This window comes from Pteropus vampyrus, unplaced genomic scaffold (assembly GCF_000151845.1).
Source record: "Pteropus vampyrus isolate Shadow unplaced genomic scaffold, Pvam_2.0 Scaffold59, whole genome shotgun sequence".
Lineage (NCBI taxonomy): Eukaryota > Metazoa > Chordata > Mammalia > Chiroptera > Pteropodidae > Pteropus > Pteropus vampyrus.
In genome coordinates, this window is record NW_011888840.1 from 3,457,311 (window position 1) to 3,462,887 (window position 5,577).

Sequence of the window (5,577 nt, forward strand, 5' to 3'; positions counted from 1 at the left end):
AAGAACATTTTGGAAAGAAGACGTGAGTTCTGGTTAGAGTAGCAATAAAAGAGCATGAAACACATCTTCTTTTAGAAAATCTTACCTTTAACATACCACGCAAAGCAATTGAAAAATATCTAGTTATTTCTAATCAATCTGAGGCATCTGAGTTCACCTAAAAATGGAAAATATTACCCATCACACAAAAACCAACATTTCATGATGTAAACACGATGAAAAGGGGACTTTTGGTTTTCATAAAGAGACAGATTTTATCATGTGAATCCCCTTCCTTCTACAGTCATGTATATGTGCTGGGCAAAATGTAATCAGAGTCCATTTAAACACATGGCAGAGCTAACAGGCAAGAAGGGAAATCCTGGGGGGGAGGTGCGCAGAAGCAAAGAGGGAGCTGACAACCAGAAGAGAATGCGTGAACGCTGATGCCTCGATGGCCCTGGAAGGAGTGGTTGGTTTTAGTAATCCAGGACCCAGGGTGTTTACCCCCGAAGGGGGACTAGAAAAAAAGGTCCAGGGCCCATAAAATGAGGCAAGTACAACTGAGAGCCCCCTACAGAATCAGGACAGGTGAACAAGGAAGCAATGAGCCCACCAGGAGAGGCAGGTGAGGCAGCAGTGTGACTGTCTAGATTTGGGCTCTGGGTGGGTCTAAAACATCCACTGAAAATTTGTAACCAGAGGCCTCTACCACAGCTGCATTTGGAGTTTGAATTTGCCTTAATTTAAATGGATTCCAAATACCCAGGATGAGAATTAATGTGAAAACTTGTCACTGGCCTAAAATAATCCTGAGTAAGCCAGCAGAAGCAAATGAGAAATGGCACTGAGGGAACCTGCCCTCGATCAAGTCCTCATAAGATTCTCATGGATAAAGGCCCCTGAAATGAGCTCACAATCCAAAATTATAAATTACACAAGAACAGTCTACTCATCATGCTTAAGAATCAGCAGACACCAACATCAGGATTTAATCCACAAGAACTAAAGACGATCCAACAGTTTGCTAGGGATAAATATATTTTAAATGATTACAATAAAAAAGAAGGATACAAAAACTCAAGACACTCGGAAAGGAAGAAAAGCACTGTGAAAAAAGAATCAAGTAAACTGCCTAGCGATGAAAAAGGTAGTCATCGAAATCACTATATATAATTGAACTGTACATGGACACGCGAAGAAGCTGAATAGACATAGAGGTGGAAAGAAAATTTTTGATCGGAAAGATCAGAAGATAAAGAAGTAGAAATAAAGAAGTAGAAACTAGAAAGAAGAGATTAGGAGACAAGAGGCCGTGGTGAGAACAAAGCATATTATTAGAGAATGGGGAGTGGGGAGCAGAAATTCCAAGAGATGTTGGCGGAGAATTTCCCAGAGTCGATGAAATACATACATCCTCAGGCTGAGGTAGCACAGCACATTCTGAACAAGATAAATCCAATGAATATATGTTCTCATACAGAATTACCACACTGAAAAATTGTAATTTGTACTATACACTCATTTTCTGAAAAGTGACAAAAAAAAAAACACCTTACAATAATTAAAAAATGGTATTTACTGGAACATCCTTGTTGCTGGGGCGGGGGTGCAGTAAAATCACTAATTATCAGGACTTATTATCAGGACAAATAGACATCTACAGAAACTGAGGAAGGGTCACTGCAGTGGCTCTTCGGAAGAAATCTATAGCAGTGTCACTGTGCTGACCACACTTCTTTCTCAAATTTCTCTTCCAGGCTGTTTATCTGGAGTTTTGTGTCGGTAGGGTACTAGCAGGAAACAGATGGCCCACGGCAACTGAAAACGGAGGAAGTTTAAGAAAGAGGCTATTTACAAGGACATGGGCAGAGTTCAGGGAAACCAGAAGGACAGTGCAGTTCCGGGGGCCACGGTTAGAAGTTATCATTACACCTGGGCCTGAAGGACAAGGACAAGGGGTGGTGCCTGGAACCCAAGAGGCAGCTGCATGGAAAGAGCTGCCTGGCGGGAGGTATAGCCCTCAGAAGAGCAAGCTGCACTGTAGGAACCAGACCCCAACAGAAACAGAACTCATGGTTTGCCCAAGAAAGTTTGTTTACCTCCATCATTCTTTCTCAGAAGTGTTCCAGTTTGGACGATAAATTATTTGATCACTTGCACAAGAGAGCCTGTGGCCATAGTCCATAGGATCGGCTTCCTGGGGAACAAAGCAAAGCAGAGAAGGATGGAGAATGGATTGGGGGTAGGGAGAGCAATCGAAGATATTCAGGATGAACATCTTTGCTCAGTTGCAAATTGCTTATTTTTTAAAAACAGCTTTGTTGAGATATAATTCACATACCATAAAATGTGTCCTTTTAAAGTATACAATTCAGTGATTTTTAGTATATTCACAGCGTTGAGTAAATGTCATCACAACTAATAACATTTTAGAACATTTTCATTAGCCCTCTAAGCCATGCCCTAACCATTAGCAGTTACCCCCATTTCTCCCCTAGGCTCCCCGTCCCTAGACTGAAGCAACCATTAATCTACCTTTTTGTCTCTATAGATTTGCCTACACTGGACATTTCATAGAAATGGAATCATATAATATATAGACTTTCTGGTCCGCCTTCTTTCACGTAGTGTAATGTCTTCAAGGTTCATCCATATTGTAGCATGTGTCACTATTTCATTCCTGTTTAAGGCTGAATGATATTTCATTGTATGAATACACCACTTTTTGTTTGTCCATTCATCAGTTGACAGACATTGGAATTGTTTCCACTTTTTGGCTATTCTGAATAAAGGTGCTGTGAACATTTGTGCATGAGCTTTCATGTGGTCATGTTTTCATTGCTCTTGGATATATACCTATAGTGGAATTGCTGGGTTATATGGAAAACCTATTCGTAACTTTTTGAGGATCTGTCAGATTGTTTTCCAGTAAACTTTTTTCATTCCATATAATTTATAAGGTTTTCCATAGCACAAAGTAGCTCTGATGGAGTCTTTGTTGAGCAGTTCATAACAGTGATACATCCATCGGTTTGTGGTTTGGCTGCTGTGTCCTCTCCAACTAATCATCTGCAGTGTGGTAAATCTTTCTGTTACCTAGCATAACACCCACAGCAAATTGTTTGACTCTAACAATAGCATGATTTCAGACATTTAAAATTTCATTTTAGAACAATCCCACTGTTTAGATATTTCTAGCACTAAAACTCTCAGGTAAACAAAACCTCAATGTAGACAATAAATATTCTGTCTATACATCTGTTTCTTATAAGTTTGGCTAGCAGGAGTCTATCACTCAGGGTTGGTTGACCCTAGATTCACTGGCAAGAGATTCTGGACCTGCAAAGCTGCATCTTGGTTTGTTCAGAAAGCAGAGTATATGATATGGCACAGGTATTAGGTAGGCATCGGGGCAAGATGCTGAGCACCAGCCATTGAGCACCTACAGTTTTAGCTCTGCCCACCTTACATGTTTAAGTGACTTAGGTGGCTCAGGGCTTCCCTTCCCCAGCAACCTCACAAGCATGCCTTCAATTTCAGAAGGTTTTGACGCGACAGATGCAGGCTTCCTTCTTCTATGACTTGAGCTTCTCTTTGAAATCAACCGCAAAAAGAGGGGCAGGGGAGACCGGTCTTTAATGAGCAGCAAGCAATGCATTTGGGTGAAACGGATGTGGGCTTTGGAGTCATAGAGATTCAAGTTCACTTCCTATCATTTCTATATTTCATCTGCGTCTAGGAGCAAATTACTCGACCCATTCATACCATCACTGGTAAAACGCAAACTATAAAGCCCACTTATAAATCGTGAAGATCCGTGATAACGTGGTCACCAAGCCTAACCTGTAACAGACAACCAGAGTGGGTGTTCTTAACAAGACACTCCCGCCATTCCTTCTTTAGACTTTCAATAAGGGAGGCTTTGTTTGGGGTAACAGGGGTGAATTTAGGTCTCTGAGCCAGGAGACATTTAGTCAATTGTTTCAAAGCAGTTCTGCTTTGTTTATTTTTAATAATGGGTTTGTTTGCCTTTAATAAGAAGAACCAGACCCAGCCCCTCTATTTTGTGAAGCTTGTAAGCAAATGATGCTTCTGAGCTTGGGAGCTCAGTAGCAATCTTTATAGCAACAAGTGGCCAGTGGCCACGGGGGACACGGGAAAACAGGTTTTGTGTAGGGAAACATTTCTTTTGCAGAGGTTAATGATATTTACCTGAGATCTTATCCACCAGCTTCAAAGAGAGTGGCAAGCATTACCCAACTAATGAGCACAATGTCCCCAGGCTCCATGTCCCCAAGGCAGGAATGATGGTACCTAGTAATCTCCTCAACAGATGCCCATCAGGAGACAGAGGGAGAAGAAAAGACTGTGCACCTGAGCTTAACCAGCCTGGGATCTCGGGGGAGTCACAGATCCTTGCGGGGTCTCGCTTTCCTCATTTGTAAAATGAGAGGGTTGGTCCCTTTGGGGTAGCATTAAAGGTACCCTCCGTGTGACTCTGGCTGACCTCCAGGCCCGATTTTAGGCTTCGTCAGCTTTAGATATATAGGTGTATGTGTCTGTCTCTGCCGGTTCGGGTATGTCTATGTTTTAGAAACATCTGGAAAAAGATATGAGGGAAGGGATGGGTGTCATTTGCGTCTGGCAGTAACTCAAGGAGGCATGCACAGTGAAAGTAGGAAGCCATCCCGCAGATGATGCGTAATGCTTCCCCTTACACATTACCTGGGTAGTTGATGACAGTTGATTCTTAAACAATACTGGGGTTGGTTAGGGATGCTGACTCTCTGCACGGTCGAAAACCCGTGTGTGACTTTTGACGTCTCCCAAACTTAACTGCTAACAGCCACTGTTGACTGGAAGCCTTACCCATAACATAAACAATCGATTAACACATATTTTATGTGTTATATGTATTATATGCTGTATTCTAACAGTAAAGTAAGCCAGAGAAAATAAAATGTTATCAAGAAAACAGTAAGAAAGAGAAAATACATTTCTAGTACTGTACTGCAGGGGTCCCCAACCCTTGGGGCCTTGGATCTGTTAGGAACTGGGCAGCACAGCAGGAGGTGAGCGGCTGGCAAGGAGCGAAGCTTCATCTGTATTTGCAGCCACTCCCCCGAGCCAGCATCACAGCTTCAGCTCCACCTCAGATCATCAGGCATTAGATTCTCATAGGAGCACCACCGGTCTGGTGCCAAAATGTTGGGGACCGCTGCTGTCCTGTATTTATCGATACTATAAGTTTAAAAAGATCGGCATGTAAGTGGACCTGTGCATTTCAAACCCACATTGTTCAGAGGTCAACTATACATACAAATAAAACAGCTGGAACCCCCATCACTAGACAAAGGAGGGTAACCGCACCCCACTAACTCATCCCACCTGCAACTGGGGCACTTCCTTTCCCCCAAAACTTGTTGTTTATATTTATTTTACCCTTAAGCTATTTAACCTAAACTTGTCGAAGTGGGAGAGGCACATCCATCTCACATCTCCTTGCATTTGCTAGAAAAATTCGAGCCCAATCATGAAATGAAACCAGATTTCCACCAAGTGGTTCCCCATCATCTAAGTGGTTCTTAATACTTC